This window comes from Meleagris gallopavo, chromosome 5 (genome assembly GCF_000146605.3).
Source record: "Meleagris gallopavo isolate NT-WF06-2002-E0010 breed Aviagen turkey brand Nicholas breeding stock chromosome 5, Turkey_5.1, whole genome shotgun sequence".
NCBI classification, from domain to species: Eukaryota; Metazoa; Chordata; class Aves; order Galliformes; family Phasianidae; genus Meleagris; species Meleagris gallopavo.
In genome coordinates, this window is record NC_015015.2 from 35,521,054 (window position 1) to 35,538,787 (window position 17,734).

A 17,734-nucleotide genomic window follows, 5' to 3' on the forward strand; every position below is an offset into this window, starting at 1 on the left:
TTATTCACTATTACTTTGTTGGAAGATTTTCTAAGAGCATCTGAGTGCACAGGCACTGCAGAGGCCAAGGACTGAACATACTCTGAATCTGAGATATTAATAGACTGATGTTTTTTTCTGTAACTGTCATTGCTTTAAAACCATTGGGTCTTCCTTCCTCTTCAAGAGGAACAAATGACAGTCCAACTGTCCCCAAGAAATTGAAGACTTCCAAGGGGAACAAAGAGACTGGCAATATGAATAACAAATACATTATCACCTCACAGGAGCAGGTGAAGACCATGTGCCTGAGAATGGGGTTGTGCCCTTGGGAATTGTGTGCATCCCTCCTTGCAGTATCCAGCACCACTTTTTTCCTACAGCCACACAGAGTAAGGGGTACAGGGAATGTGACAGAAGAACAAAACCTCTGCTGTAGTCTGTGCTCAGCATCAGATTTGCTCTTGCTCTGTCAGAACTGGTGGCTGCCCATTCCTCTGAGCTGTAGTAAACCTTTAAGCATGCACCTTCTGGCTGCAAAAGGCACCCCACATCTCTCTTATGGTACCCGTGCTGGTGCATGCAGTCTTGATTCCATTCCATGTTTGCATCAAGGCTTTGGTTTTTTTGTGAGGAATGGAAAGCAGATGTGTAGCTCTGCATGAGGGTGTGCCTGGCTTTTACAGCTCTTATTATCCAGAAATCGCAGGGCTCCTCACCAGGATTCAGCTGACAAAAAAATTCCAGTTTTTCTGTACTCTTAGCTGTATGAGCAATGAGGTTTTTTTTTTTATGCAGTACAACAGGTATGAGCACAGCTATTTATTGATCTATTTTAAAGGGATTTCCACTTTTGTGGAACTTGTTTCTATTTACTGCAATATTTTAATTAGTGAAAATGGGGAAAAATATTACAGTGAGTTTCCTCAGCATGCATCTTTACACTCCAGTGAAATAAGCCATGGGATAGGGAATCTAAAAAAAAGTTATCCCCAGATTACCCTAAAGCATGGAGAAACTGCAGAGGTGTGAGACAAGGGAGGGCAGCATGTGTAGTGCTATGTTTTTCTGTGAGCACTTGAGAAACTTGCCACAGAAAATGTGTCTGCAGTGGGATTGAAGGCATGATGACAGGAGGAGATAGGACAGGACAGCAGGAGATAGGAGCACATACCGCAGCACAGATTGCTGCTCAGATCAGATTTTGAGATGCACTCTGTTTGTTAGATTCCAAATTTGCTCTCATTGCCTGAACTAGCTGGTTTAGAGCTGGAGTGGGTGTGTTTCCAGACACTGAACACCTTACACTACTCTGCGGGCACACAGGCACAAAGGCTTGTGTATGGACTTGCTGGCTCTCAGTCTCTGCCTCTCCTTCGTTCCTTCAGCCAGTGCTTTCACTCTTGCAGATACCATTGTAAATAAAGTCTGACCCCTACACTCTGGCTGACTCCTGTACCCAGCCTGCTTTTATGATGCAGGAGTACATAGCAACAGAAGATGGAGAGCACTGTTAATAAAAGAAAAAATTAAAAATCATGCAAAACTCATTCAAACAGAAGTCTACCTTGAACTCCATTGCCAGTGGTGCTTTGCATCATTTGTAGCTGAGCAGAGTTTGTGCAAAATACTCCTTACTATATTTTCAGAATATACTTATGCATGGAGAGATGCCTTTCTCTCTGTTCCACTCCACCCCATATGCCTGTTTGTACTACACAGCAGTAAACAAGCAGCTGTTGTTCAGCTGCTATTCACCTTTCCCTTTTGTTCTAGCCAATCTTGTTGATGCAGTGTGAGAAAACAAGTCAAGAGAGAGGGTTATATCATTTGTTTCTGAGAATCACAGTGAATGCTACATTTGTACTTCTGACTTGTTGTCTTTTACTGCATAGTAAAAAGTGAAGAAGCTAAGTATTTTGTTATAGGAGTAGAAAATACTTGTGCCCATAATTAAATTCTTCAAGTATAAGAATCAAAGCATAACCCATAGATTTTCAAATTATTAAATGCTTTGTGTTGCTGTACTTCCCATAGCTGTACAGGTCAATACTAGTCCTGGTGAGCTGGTTGTAAAATACACCTTACAGCCTTTATACTTTTCACTGAACTCTGCACAATGATTTATGGAGGCGTAGCGTGCTCAGCCTGTTAAATTAGGCAGTGCAACTGTCAGGAAGAGTCTAGTGTCTTGAACTGAATATTATAATTGCACATGTCAATAGCAACTTTAAAACATTAATAACGACTTAATTGAACAGACATTGATTCTGAGAGTCTTATGGCCATTTAGGTAATATTTTGGTACTCATTTCTCTAAGCATCATAGTAAAATTATGCAGACAAAATTATATTTTAGTTCATTACATAAAATCTGAAGAAAAAATTATGAATGAAATGAAATATTCCTGTTGAGAACAGAATGAATTGTAGCTGCTTTTTAAAATATTTTCTCATTTACAAATCTTGTAGAATAAAAACAGAAAGCATTATTTGCACATATATCCCTTGGCACATATTTAGCATCAGGTACAACTCTAACAGAGTTCATCAGAGTAATTAGCTGTTAAACATTTAAATCGTGGTAAAAGTATCTTAAAACTTCTTTTGTGATCTTATCGCTTTTTAGAGAGCACATTTATACACAAATTTCTTGGCATCTCTGTATCAAGGCTTTGATCTCTTGCACTATCAATTGTTGGCTCAGGTACAAGAGACTGTAAAATATACAAAGCTCCCTGCTCTAGACTCCAGCTGAAATGAAAAAGGAGGCTGTTTATACACAGCCACTCATTAGCTAAGTCTGTCAATATTTACATGATGCAAGTATAATGCCTTCTTTATATTAGATAAATTATTTAATGCAACTGTAACGAGACTTCTTTCAGAAGTTTAACACTTAAAATAAGTAACTTTCTAGTTCCCTCACCCGTAATCATATCCTGCATACAGTCCTTTTCTGCTATTTATTTTTAACTATTTGTTCAGCTTTGGAAGAACAATAAGCTATATTTTATGATTGATAAATAAAGCCATCTACGATTTTGTTGCCTTATAATATTCCTTGAAAATGTCATCAAACTATGCAGCAAGCTCTCTCCTTATGTATATTTGTTAGACTGACAGAAAATGCTGCGTACTATAGGCGTATACTCATCACACCCCCACCTGAGAATTAAAGTTCAAGACTGCAGGAACTGGCAAGTGCTGGCATAGCCCACGTGCCTTGCTGACAGACACACATTCAGCACATTAGATCACATTATTGCTTTTCAACAAATCAAGGCTAGAATCAACTGTGCCTTTTTCCATTTGTGCCTCTGTCTATTAGTACCTTTTTTTTTGCTCTTTGGCCTGGCTCCTTTTTGCTCCCTGAAGGCAGCTGGAGGCAGAGGAACAGCTCAGACCTCTGTGTCTTATTCTTATTTTAATATTTGAAATGGCATGCAAATGTTGTGATTAGAAATGTCTATACAGAAAAAGAAGTAGCAGCACCTCTTGGAAAGAATGGGAATGAGGGGGAAATTATTCCTGGCCTTATGAATGTACAAGAAAATACAAGCTGTAAGCATATCTGTCCATGCCTTTTCAGAAAGAGAGGGTGCTAAATCCTAACGTTAAGCTTCCAATATCCAAAAAAAAAATTTCGTGTTTTTTGGGGTGTTTTGTTTCCGTTTTGATGTTCGTGTGTTAGTTGTTTTATAGCTTTTTGTTTTAAGTACTTGCATTTGCAGGTAAATATTTTCCAGCTACTATGTTTTTCTAGCTGTTATCATCCTTGTAACAATGCTCTGGTAGATGATGTTAGCAGAATTTTTGTGTGCTTCAAAATGTATTTCAGAGCTGTAAGAGGGCAATTGTCATTATTTGCAGATGTTTCCTGTGGCAGTTTCAGAATTTTTCTGTATTTCTTCACTGGCTCCAGTAACAACTGTTGCCTTAAATATTCTTACACTTAAACATTTTTTGTCATTATGTTTGCCATCATTTCTTTTGTGAAAGACCCCTCCATGCTGATATTAAAGCTGTTTATGCCCTAAATAAAGATAACCAAGGAATGTTTTGCATGGAGGCAGATATAATTTAGGTCTCCCAACATAAACAAGACTATTTCACAGAGAAAAGTAGAGCATAAACCAATGTTTTCTGTTTTGTACTTGGAAAAAGGAGAAACAAGATTTTATTCTTGCTCTATGCTGAATCTTCTATTTGTGGATAATCCAAGCAATTCCACAGGTACCAGAATTGTGACCCCACTGTATTTCATCTTCTGTTGCAAATCATCTGCTTCCTGATAAGTCTAGGAGAACCATACAAAAGAAATTCTCTGGTCAGTATTTAGAAGAAAGAATGTGCCTGATGATGACTCGGTGTGCTCTGAGCTATCTGAGAGGCAGATGCAAACCTCCCTTCCACAGCCCTTGCAGTCCCTTAAGAACCAGAGGGACGCTGTGCATGACCCACAGATGTGCCAACAGGACTGCATGCAAGGCACAAGTTCCGGGCCTGACAGCCCCTGCACACCAGGACCAGGCCTCAGCGCTGACACAAGGCCTGCAGCCATCAGACTCCTGGGGCTGGAGGCACCGCCGAGCCATTGCACTTGATTTTAAAGTAGGAGAGAGCTGCAAGATCCTCTCTTCACACAGCATTTCCTCCTTGAAGTGGTATTACTGTTGGCTCTAAAGCAAGCGTGTTCTCACACTAAAGATTACACTAAAACCCACCATGTATTATTTATAGAGTAGCTCCCAGGGAATGTTTCCTAATTTGAAGGAAAAGCTTGTGGATTCTTGATGGCCAAAATGTCTACTTATTTGACCACTCATTTTTACTTGGATTTTACTACTGTGAAATGATTTCCTGTTATTAGCATAAAAGAGACGTTTTGTGCTATTGCTTCTTCTGCCTTAAAGATGAGAAAATACAGGTTTGAAGTATCTGATGAAAGAAAGCAAAATCGTCCTTTAGGGATTTTACAATGATCCTGTGTGATTCAGACCTGTGCTGTATGATCAATTGTAATGTTGGCACAGTGACATTTATATTTTATTTATATGACAAAATGTCATTATACTCCCTGTGTGAGCACTGATGAGTATCTGGCATGTTTCATTCTTTTCTTAGTAGCCATGTATGCTGCATTTTGTCTTTGAGAGCAGCGGAGCATACTTTAAAGTTGTGAGGACAGTATATCGGAGAATGTCTCCATGCTATCAATTAATCTCATAAAATGTTCATATAATCCCTTCACAAATATGTAAACGCAGTGCCGCTATGGGGCTGGCAAATAATAAACAATAGTTATCTTATCCTGGGTTTTCCTTCATGTAATTCCCAGCAATAATTTAGTCCTTGTCTTCCACTCTGAAGGATTTAAATGGAATGACCTTAATTCTGGTTTTGTTTGCTCTCAATCTACTAAGCAGCTGCAGTGAAGACGAAGACAAACAGTAGATTAACAGTGGTACCTTTTATGGGGCTGATTAGTTCTCAAAATATGCTCAGTGGAAACAAAAAAGCACAAAATGAGAGCTGAGAGAGAGGCTTTTACTCTTTTCATTGAAATTGCTACGTTCCTTTCAGTAACCCACAGATACTGATTTTTCAATGAAATATTTTCTGGGAGGGTGATTGTTTTCACCAGCACAGCATGCATAATATTTCACAGAATCACAGAATCAGAATCATAAACATTGGAAGGGAAGTACAAGACACATACTTCTGAAATAATTGTACTTCATTCACTTTTCTGTTTCAAACGAGAACTTTTTGGTGCATTAATTAAAAATATTCACTGGTATTTCATAGCACTTTTTCTGTGTGGAACAGTACTGGCAGTAGTCAAAACCAACAAAAGATTTGATGCAAGCGATAATTGGAATTTCTGCAGCTCATAAGCTTTTGCAGAACTGTTCTCTGTATGTCCAAAGTATGTGTCAGTAAAGCAAACTGGGAGAACAGGTTGTAGACATAGTTTATGGTATGGTCTAAGAGCCCCTGATAATACCGCAGAAATTTTAGGAGGAGTGGGAGTTCGTCCAATTAGTCAGCCAGACAAAATATATGTACCTGAGCTGGTGTTAGTTAAAGCCACTGCCAGGGGAAAGATAACAGTTTGTTTGGGATTTCTGCTTTTATTCATCTCTCCAAAGATTTCGCCTTTAACAGCACATGGTCTGCTCTGTTTGCTCATTACTGAAGTGGAAGGGAGAGCAAGCTGGTTGATGTGACCAGCTCTTTAATTCACTCACATCCCTTTCCTGAAACACCTAGGCATTCCTTAGATGTCTCCCATCAAAATCCTGACCCAGCCTGACCCTGCTTATCAACTGCTTGTTGTTCTTTCAAAGAGTTGAAAGGATTATGGCAGATTAGCTAGCACAGCTCCTGTCCCTATATTGTTCTGTGACATTCAGGTCTATAACAAAAATAGAGTAACAGTTTTAAAGCAAGACGTAAGAGAGAACTTCTAGCTTGCTGTATCTCATGTTTTGATACAGGTAAACTAATTGTTGCAATACTTCTAATTTGCATTCATCAGAAGCTAACTTGGTTATTTTTCCTTTTTTTCTAGATCTGGTTTAGTTACGATTAAATTTACATCCTCTCTATTAAAATCCATCCTCCGTGAAGAATTTTTTGTCACTACCGTAAAAAACACATTTGTGTTTTAATTTAAAATATGCACAAAAGGTTTTTTTCATCTCATTCTAATATTTATTTGGATTTTTAAAGTATATAATTGTTTATATACCTAGCACTATTGAGAATAGCCAGAAGGTATTTGGGCATTAAAATATTGAGTTCTTAGGAAGAGTTTTATTTTGGAGCTGTAAGTCAAAATAATAATAAATAGCAATAAAGAAATACCAGAGTATTGTGAGTGGATCACTTTTATGTAATTTCTGTTTAAAAATAAATCAGTGTAAAGAAAAAAGAAAAAGAAAAAAAAGTTGATGAAAATAAAATGGAGAGGGAAAGAAAGTAGCTGCTCCAGTGCTTAGACAAAGGGAAAGTCAAGCTCCCAAGAAACTCACAAACCTGAATTTCTGAGTTTGCCATAATGTTAAGTTTGAAAGAAGAAAGATAGTTTGGACAGTAGTGTCAGAGCCTGTCTTGCCGATGAGAACTTAGGAACCAAGGTGAAGACAAAAGCAAAAGCAGCACCTACACCAATAAAGGCTCTTGAGTTTCATCTCTCTAGTCAAACACAAACAGAGAGAGCACCACCTGCTCTGGAGAACTGGTGAGTAGTCTTTGTCCTCTTCAACTTCACCTCCACTAGTTATGGTGTTACAGGGCACCTGCAGGACTGCAGGCTCAAGAAGTGACATGTTTTCCTGTGTTTTTCTTGTTATATTAACTTTTAGAAATTTTGGGAGTTGTTGGGTTGGGTCACATTGAAGTGTGGGTTTGAGAGAGGAAATGGTGGTGGTAAGATCTGTAACCACCTTTTGGGCCTGAGTAGTTGCATGGAAGCCACCTATCTGTGTAGCTGTGGATAGCAAAGCATCGCTTCCTTCAAGATAAGCAGATAAGATAATTCTGGTCTGAAAACCACACAACCACAGTCATTGTGGCTTGACCTAATAAGCTTTGCTGAGCTACAGAAACATGGAAGTTTTCGTGGTTGTTTTCCTTGATTCCTGTGCAAAGCAAGTCCCTTTTCTCCCTGTGTCACTTCCAACTGCTTAGTATGTGGAACAAACTCTTGTACTCTTGTTTCCATTTTCTTGTCAGGTTATAGCTGATGTTCGGGAGAGGGTGGGAGGGAAAAAGCTTTGTCTGGCTCTGAAAGGCGCCAGATGTGCTGTTCTTTTTTTTTTTTTTTTTTTTTTGAGCCGAGGAGAAGAATTAATTGAGGTAATAATACTAATCTGTTGATTGCGGTGAACGTGTGCTGCGACAGGAGGGGGAGCTCTCAGCGCATCAGGCAGGGAAAGGGGGCTGGAGGGGAGCGCGGCTCTCCCAAACAAGAGAGGGGCCAGGGGAGGGCAGGCGGATCTCACCCCGTCACGGGAATACCTGCGTGTCACTGATGGCTGCTGCAGAAAACAGGAATGAATATTCAGCGATGAATACCAGTGGAAATGCTGTTGGGAGGAATGAAGTGCAAATTAAGAAGCTTTGGGAATCTTCTTAAAGTGTGTCTGTTTTGATTGCTATTTCTGTAGATTTTTTGCTATGTATTATATTGTTTAACAGAGGAAAAGAAAAACAGAATACATGTTTACTGTGTACTAAGCTGTAAGTACCTTTTTCAGACGTCATAATCATCCTTTCCAGCTGAGAAGGAATAGAGCTCTCCAAAAAACAACAATTGTCCTATTTTAGCATTTCTGAAGATATCCCTTATGGAAAAACCCTCCAGAATTTAATAAGAGTAAACTGATCAGAGCTATATAGTAGTACCATAGAATTAAAAGAGAATTAGGAATTCAGTAGGATTTATACCTCTGCCACAGACGAGGCTGTCATGGGCTGCATGCACACCTGCCTCTGCTGTTTGAGTAAATAACCTTTGTGCATACATGTGAGCGCACATTGCGTCCTGAGGTACACCAGCCTCAGAGGTGTCCGTATGTCAGGCTGTGCAAGGCACACCTGTGGGGTAGCCCAGGGCAGCAGCATGAGGAAGGTGTGGGTTCTGCTGCAGCAAGGCCTGCTGCAGGAGTTGGGAAGTCACCATGGCACTGATGCCCAAGTCACTTGGTTATTTCTTTTGGCCACTCATCACTCTGTGATGAGGCAGTTGTCTTTATTTTTTTTTCCTTCAAAGGTTAAATCCCTTTCAGGTTGCACATAATACGCATTTAAAAGTTTCCTATTCATGGCAAATAGATATTTTTCTACCTTCACCTACTTTTCTTTTCTTTTCTTTTTTTTTTTTTTGCATTAGTCAAAAGTTTTTCTGCAGCTAATGTGCTTACATTGATTCCCCTGCAAGGAAATCAGTGCGTCTTATTTTTATTGCATCGTTTTTCTTTTTAGACTCCCCATCTGACACACATTGGTACGAAGCACCTGAGAGGCAAGGGCTTCCTTCAGGTATTCATGTGTACCACCAACTGTACCCCATGTGTACGGGACATTTCCAGCCCTGCTGGCCTCCAGAAGCAGTTCAGACAGAGTTCTGGTCAGAAACAAAAGGAGGACAAAGGCAAGTGTTAATTTCATTTTACAGAATTGAATAGGAAAAAATTATGTTAACAAGTACTACTGCTCAACTTTAGCTGCTCTGTGCAGTTTTTCAGAATTGCCAAGGGCTGTTCCAGCAGACAAAATCTTACCTAACTCGGTGCCTGTGGGACACGAACCTGCTCAAAGTCACAACGTTGAAGTGCATCTGTAGCTGAGGTAAACTCCAGTGGCTACACAGGAGACAGTGAGTGTACCCAGATCATTTTTATGCTAGACTACCTTTAACAGGCCTTTCTGCCTTGCTTGTTCGAAGATTCTTGAGTTTTATTGATAAATTAGTGCTGTTTTGCCTGCAAATTCATGGAACTTTGGTGACATCCAGTGACAGGTTCTGCTGAAAGGTGTTTTTTCCCTGGAACGACAGGAGAGAAATGTTGGTACCCTGCTGCTTTTCCCTAATGGTGTGAGCAGGTGAATACAGGCTGAAGATCAGAGGTGCTGGAACCCTCTGTTATTCATTTTTATAGGCTGTTGTGATCTTCCTTAGGATTATCTTCAATCTTCAGACTCAAAGTTGCTGTTGAAAGGTATTAATTAATCACAATTTAAAGCAAATATTTTGCCGGCCAAACCGTTTAAATAAGACAGGGTCTCTGAAGAACTTTCTCAGGGCTTCTCCCATAATTTTCTTCCCATTTGAAGTTTTTCTTAAAGTAAAGGTCTGAATGTCAAAGTCAAAACTGTGAATACAGCGTGATGTTTTAATACTACTTTTTTTTCAGATTAATGGTGGAGATAAACCTCATTTATTGGGTAATAAATAACACATTCTGATGGTGATGGAAAAAGTAATAAACTAATTATGATAGTTTACTTGAAAAGGCAGAAACTCATAGATTAAAATTCTAAGAGTAAATTATTGCATTAACCTCTTGAAGCACAATGCTGGAAGCTAAATAGAATCGGGGTCAAATGACATAGTAAAATGGAGAGAAATAAGCAATGCAAAAACTATCATTAAAAACTATATTCAAGCTAAATTGCAAAATGCATAGTATTGTATAGTAACATTCAAATCCTAGCAATTGTTCTTCTAATAAATATAATTTCTATAGCATTTTCTTAGATTATTCAGTTAATCGTTAGTGCTGTTTTACCTCTTTACAATAATGCGCACTTTCTTTTAAAAAGAACTTGGTTATTTCTTTGGTCAGGGCCTATTTGCTCCTTTTTTATGTGAGATTTTCAATACTCTGCAATGATGCAGAGCAAAAAAGGTCCATCCACTTCACTTGTGATGCCTCGTGCATTACCTAAAGCACAACAGAACAATGCCAGACAACAGAGCCTTTCTCCCCGCTAACAATGCAGTCACCATGACAACCAGCAGAAGAACGTTTGGCCAGAAAAAGCTTTGAGCTTGGCGGACCAGACTAATCAAAAAATGGAATAACATGACAACAATTACACTGATGAGTGAGAGGGAAGCTACAGATGCATTCAGACACCACCTATGGCACTGCAGACTAGATGCATTCAGCATTTTTGTTTAGTGTCTTGTGTTTTTTAAGAGCAGGTAAATAGACAAGATCGAATTGTGTAACAGAATGTCAGTGCTCTAGTTAAATTGAAAATTCCTTTTCTTTAGCTGTGCTACTTCAAACACACTGAAGAGGCTTTAGGAGAGATGAGGTTTTGAAGTGAAATATGTAATAGATACAATATGAGTGTCACAAGGCAACTTTATTTAGCTTTAAAAATGTAAACTTGGATTTTCAAACATGCGGATGCAAATAAATACAGCCAGATTGTGCGATGAATATCTGACCGTGTCTTTCACTTCAGTCTCAGGAAACTGGACGTGTCAAGCATTGATTGGAAGTGATGGCTTGTTGTTTTTAAATCGACCTTTTGTGCATATTTGCATCCACTGTGGAATTTGTCACAGCCTTCTGTACAGGCCTCTCTTCCAGCTCAAGGCAAACTTGAACTGCAACTGTACATGTGCCACAAATCAAGCTGCAGACATAACAGCGTACTTCTCTGAAAGATTCCAAATTTAGCTTTGACTAATAGCTTCCTAATATAAGCTCCCAATTGTATGTTAGATGTTCTGGTATTTTCTTTATAGGAAAGGAGGAAGGGAATTTTTGCTGCTGTTATAGGAATACATGTCTAAGATTTCTACAGTTGAGAATAACATATATTTTAGGAAAGGAAGGAAGAAAGCTATGTTTAAAAACTTTGAGGTATTTGAGGATAGACAGGAGATGTCTTAGCGATTTGGAAGCAGTAGTGGCACAAATCCCAGCCATTTCTTTGTGTTAATCTAAGAGTGGCATGTCACAGTTGCACTGCCAGTTCCATACAGCTCCCTGCCTTATCCAAAACTGCCTCTTTGCTTCTCCTGCCCTCTTTTATGCCCTCACTGGCACCTAGGCGTACATTGTAGCTATCCTGGGGGATTATTAACTGCTTGAATGCATAATCAAAACACTACTTGAAAAAGTGTTTGGGCACTTTGAGCTTAACTGGTTGTGCTGAGTAGCCTTCAGCCATTGCAATAAGAAAGGTGGTGATGCTCATACCAGGAGTAGGTCTTGGCCTGGCACAGCCACCAGCACTCATTGCTAAGTTGCAAACATGTGGATACCAAGGATGGAGCATGCCCAGCTCAACAAACAGGATAGCCAAGCTAACAGTGATCCCAAGCAGTGCATTATATTAAGTGATTCTAATACATTGAAACCATGTCTTTATGTCTGCAGTATGAGATTTTAGGCTGCTGATTTTTGGTTTGCCACTCTCCCACTAAATTCCATGCTCCCAATTGCCCACTCGATTCTTAGCAACATTTTCACATATAAATTCTACAGTCAGCTAGACATGGGTACATAAAGGTCCTTAACTGCATATGCTCACTTTCTTGCACATGTACTAAACTGTCTTCCTCTCACCCTCTGAAAGGTCTGCATTCCACTCAGACACTGATGCTGGCCATCTCTTTGTGCAGCCGTCTAAAAACCACCACCTCAACAATAATGCTAAATGCCTCACTGAGCTTAGACTAGTTGAAAGTAAAATTCCCAAGCTAGCAATGACCTTATCTCTTGACAGAAAAGTGCTAACCCCCATCACAATCATCTGGGAGTTTTGGATATTGGAGCTATGAGCTCTGGCTACTCTGCTGCTCTTGTGCATCCTGGATCTGAGCAGGTGGAGTTAGCACTGCAAAAAAACTTTCATGGGGCAGCCAGCCCTCTTTAACTGGTTTCAGCTTGGCACAGGGCAGAATTGGAGGTGCCCTGTCCTTCCCCAGCCATCCTCATGAAGAGCAGAGCAGGGAGAAGATATACTGTACATGTAGGCTGTACAGACTGTGGCATGCCACCCCATCAAAAAATTGTCTTTATTAGCTCTGCAGGGCACAACTGGTACTTTGTACTTATCACATTTCAGTACACCTCCGTCCTGACTGTGACTCTCCGCTTTCCATCATTACCAGGAACACACTTCTACTTTTTGTACTAAAACAATTAAGAGAAGAACTTAATACAATCATTTGGAAGGCTAGCTTTGACTGAATTCTAACATTAACTTGTATATACCCCCAAAAATGTTTGAATAACATAGTTTCCTTTTTCCTTATCCAGTTCTTTATTCATTTTTCAGATCTTGGAATATTCTTTCATTTATCTAGGTAAACTAACGATTTCTTATACACCATAACATCAAAGATTTTTGTAAACCATAGATGTAAAATTTGTGGTTTATACAGATGAAAAATATTAATTAAAATAATAATAATAGAAATCACAATCTATTTTTGATAAAGTAAAAAGAGTTTTTCATTTTCAAATGCTTTTAACCCTTATATTTAATCAACTTTTAATAATCTTTTTTTTTCCCTCTCCCCCTCTTTCCCCCCCACATAAGTAGAACTCATATATTAGATAACCTGTAAAACTATTGTACTCAGAAGGTAAGTGCCATGTAACTCAATCCTAGCAGGTAACGTGGGGTATATACACGAAAATATCATGTGCAAATATGGCATTTGTTTTCTTTAAAGTGTGGCAGGAAACTTTATATGCTACTGATGTCAGGATACTAATGGTTTGTACCAGCTCAGGGCATTTCTTCTCTCTTTCAAAAATAGGTGCTCCATTTGCTCTTTATCAGTCAGATAATATCTACCAACTCAGGATGATATCTATTTTTGCTCCTTTCTATAGGGCTCACAGTTTCATGTCCTTTCAGTGGTCTGGCATGACCATTTTCTAGTTTCTGGAACACATTTAGTTTTTTTAAGTCTTCTTACTTAAGATAGAAAATTCTTTTTTACCTATATACTTTTCCCATTAGCCAAGCTGTTTTTGTTTCCATTTTCTACTTTATTATCCTAACTGAAACCTAAAGTAAAAAAAATAATTTAATTTGGAGGGCATTTTTAATCTCATCCTCTTTTCTTTGTTCCTTCTGTCTTTATTGCAGAGAGCAAGAAACATTCTGACTGCTAGCTTTCACTTTCTTTGGAGAAACATTTTGGATAAAACCCTGACCTGGTCTTCCCATTGCTACAATGTGGTAAAAAGATTTGCTTGCTCTTCAATATACAGTAAATGCAAAAACTTTCAGAATATGGTACTTGATTTTGCTTTATTTTACTGAGAAATTAGTTCTCTCCGCATAAAAGTAAAAATGGCAAATGAAATGGCAAATAAATTTGTAAAAAAAAAAAAAAGTAATACTTTATTATGCTTAGCAAAAGTATTGATAGCACAAATTAAAGTATTTCTAGTACAGATGTTATCAGCACAAAGTCTTTTGTGGATATTTATAAGTTTTGATAACAATGAGGAAAAAAGTGTAAGGAATACAAAAGATAAAGAAATACATTATTGTTTGCAATATTGGCCTTAATGAATATGAAAACAAAACTCCAAATGGCATTCTGTTCCAATTAATGGAAAAGTTATGTGGCCAAGTTTCCATACAAAATACTATTTCTATTAAAAATTTGTGTATTATTGCTATCTTTTTTTAAAAAAGGAATGTAGATCTTAGTATAACTTTCAAATTGCTGCAGCAGCTTATGGATTTCGATCATTTCATTTGTTTCTCACTTATTTTTCCCAGTATTTAAATGTCATAATAACAGATTTTAAAAAATAATCTGAACTCAAGAAGAAACCTGCATTTTAATTTATAAATAGAAGGTTGCTTAGTAGGTTAGTAGAACAAAGCGGAAATATTTATACAGTTTATTCTTTTAGTTGAATTTATCTTTACTGCTTCTTGTACTTGTCTTTAAGCAGAGTAGATATATTCTGATCTGAATTTGCATTTTTGGGCTTCTGATATTTGAATTTCTCATCTGTAGTCGGTATTACTCTAATAAACCTTAGGAATGACCTAAAGTACTATTCTTCACCAAGGAGTGCTTGAGGCTATTTTTATGGGCTAGTGCACTTTCAACAAGGAATGTTCTGCACTCAGACCTGCAGAGAGTGCAGCAAAGACCTTTCTTCTCCCTGCTCTGCCCCTTCAATTCCCATCCCCTACTGACAATATGAGGAACCAAGAGACATCTTTTCCTCTTTTCCCTGACCCTGCCACACTCAATTTCCATGAGCAAATTGAAAGGACAACTCACCAAATTGCAGAAATGTCAAACTTCCAGATATTCAAAGAGCACGATTCGAGTTTCCTCCTATGCACTGATAGCTGGTTGAATCTCTCATGGACTTTTCAGGATTTTGTTTTCTTTTATTTTTCTCTGACATCTTCTACCTCTTCTGTCCTGCTCAGCCATCTTCTCTTCCAAGTCCAATGCCCCTCAATTTTCTTTCCAATATGTATCTCTGAACTAAATGTACCGATTATAAATAACGTGTTATGCCTCTTACAGCCTCTTACAGCTGAGGTAAAACCTAAGCTGATCTTACCTACAAGAAGTTCTCATAAAAAGGGAAGAAATCTCTGTTATCAAAGGACAGCAGAGATTGTTTGGAGATTTCTCTCAGCAGTGTCAAGTTAGTACTGCACCACAGGCAGAATCAGCTCAAGTACTAGGAATCATGCTGTGGTCCTTGGGGCCCTGGTATAGGTCTTCAAACTTGGCCAATTGCTAAGAAGAAAGGTTCATCAAGCATGTCAGGCCTCAAATAAAGGAAAATCTAGCTCATATCTTCAGGCGAAAATGGGTATGTTAAGAGGGGATTTGGTACAGAAAATGTTATTTCTGTCTTCTAGATCTAATTCCCACAGAGTGTTTATGTGTGGTGACCTCCAGCTTCAAGATTTCTTTTTCTTTTCAGAAAGAATGATAATTTCAGGAATTCTGGTACATATGGTTGTTTTTGGATGTTAATATATCATCCCTGAATAATAACTGGGCAGATATTTCTTCCTACCCTCATATTTCATCCAAGATCCATTTATCTCCAGCCCTCACTACATCGCTAAAAACTCACCTGACTTCTTCTTGGCCAAATCTTGGGAGACTGCATCACTGCTCTTTTACTGCTATTAGCAATTGTTTCCTCCTTCAGCTCCAACAGCTGTCGTTTACTTTCCAAATCTGCAGTAATTTGTATGAAAAAATTGCTGTCCATCAGTTTTTTTCCTCAGGTCTCACCAAGCTTTTTGTTATCCCTTTTTGCTTCTCTGGTCACATAAGTTTCTAGAGGGGACAGACATTAGAAATACTCTTGTTGCTCCTACCCACAAAGTGCCAGAGATAGCAGATACTATGAAAGAGTGAGACACAGTGTCACTGGAAACTGGTGACATACAAACTCCTTCTAAGGTAGTAGAAAGTCATTGTCATAAACAAATCTGTTTTTGTAGAAAATAATGAATTGATGTCTTGGAGAAAAATGCTTATCCTGTTTTTATCAAATAAAATAACAAAATGCCCTGAGCTCAGTGGTTTTAAATCAGACTTACAGATGTCCTTTTACTTGGTGCAAAACTGACAATATTTCTCTCCAAAAGAAATACAACCTTAAATAAAATCTAATGCAACAAAACATCAATTTTAACTCTGAATTGTTTTCCAATATCTGACTAGAGTATAGAGACATATAATCACCGGTGCTGCATTCTTAAATTGAAGTTAAAAAAGATGGGTAAAGAAATAATGTCTAAATGGATATCACTGGAAAATAGGATTATTTAAGGAGACTCATTTCCAAGGTGGATAAAAATAAGATATTCAGGTAATTTTCAAAATGCACAGCTATCTTTTACAATGGAGATGGCTACAAAGTGCCATTTGCTAGCCTGCAGTGAATGATTTGTAGTCATCAGAATCCTGCAGGTAATTGAGGAAATCTGCATCGACATATTCTGCTCTACTGCAAGGGTATTATTATAATGAGCCAGCGCACGTGAATGAGAGTAATTGCCCTCTAGTGCACAGCCTTGGAACTGATCCCAGCTGTGCTGCAGAACCACACTGCTCCAGAAAGAAAAAGGATTCTTCCAGTAAGAGCTGAAGCCAAGCTCCGCTGGCGTCAGGAGGCTCTGTGGAGCCAGAGATGCGATAACAGAGGAAATCCACTTAGTGTTTGCCAAGATTGCCATGGAGTCTGAACCAATGTGGTGTAAGTGGAGTTGTTGGGGATTTGCTGCAAAACCTCAGTACTCTCCCAAACCCAAATACTAACACAGCCGCAAACATTAGGAGCCTAGATAACCATGGGCCTATTCTGCATCACTTCCAATTGTTTGTACAGGGTTGTGTTTCATGGGAGGCTCAAGGTGGAGTTCCATAGCCTTCTAGTAAAATGTGGTAATTATCTCGGGGCAGAAAAGAAAAAAAAAAATCTTTCTGAAAATGACAGTTTTTTCCTCATATGCTCAAAGGAATCAACCTCATACTCCCCAGGGCAAAATCCCCTTTGCACTGCTGGACAAACATTCAAGAAAAGTGGTTAGCAAGTAAGTTCATAACTCCAGCTTCCAAGGTAGATATTTCCTTTCAGTTATTTCACACTACATAACATGTAAAGACTTTCCAGTAAGGAAAGATAATTTCTAAGGAAATCATTACAATACCTTGTCTCTTTATGTGAAGAAATTATTTAGCAACTTCTGTAGTTCTCTGTTGGTACTGGGGTTGTGTGGGTGTTCCAGTTACTGCAGGCTATGCATAGTTACTTACCTTCTCTCTACCTTGTTCACTGTTGCCTGACAGCTATCCTATGACTTATAAGGAACTGACTGTTGGCAGTATTTCTGTTCCTTGATTGCTTTGATAAGCTGCTGTGTGTGAGGTAAGAGTAAAATAATGTAAGGATCTTAATTCAATGTTTTCTGCATTTTAGTTTGATCCAGTCACTCTTCTAAATCCCGTGTTTCCACATCACAACTTCTGACCCCACTGGCTAGTTTCAACCATATAGAAATGGTGCTTATAGGCAGAGCCATTTTCCCCAGCTGGAACTTCTGCCAAAGCTGCATTTGCACCATCCTTAAAGCAGTGCCACTACTCTGTTTTGTCACACATCCGTGTCCTCTGCATCATCCCACAGTAGAACTGGGAGGAATAGAAAGAAAACACTGGGGGGATACTTTCAAACCACCCCCTCCACTCCCCCCTGGA

At 38.6% G+C, this 17,734-nt stretch overlaps 2 long non-coding RNA genes across 2 annotated transcripts in view; both read left to right on the top strand.

The window, feature by feature from the left end:
• Positions 1-9,136, top strand: part of LOC116216680 — a 36,768-nt gene extending 27,632 nt beyond the window's left edge. Inside the window, exon 4 of the long non-coding RNA XR_004159945.1 lies at positions 8,974-9,136. This is a non-coding gene — a long non-coding RNA (uncharacterized LOC116216680). The remainder of the gene's footprint in view (positions 1-8,973) is intronic.
• Positions 9,137-9,232: 96 nt separating this feature from the next.
• LOC116216681 lies at positions 9,233-17,715 on the top strand. The gene is made up of 3 exons (XR_004159946.1): positions 9,233-9,367; positions 13,618-13,710; positions 17,327-17,715. It is a non-coding gene; the product is annotated as an uncharacterized LOC116216681 (long non-coding RNA).
• The last annotated feature ends 19 nt before the right edge of the window (positions 17,716-17,734 follow it).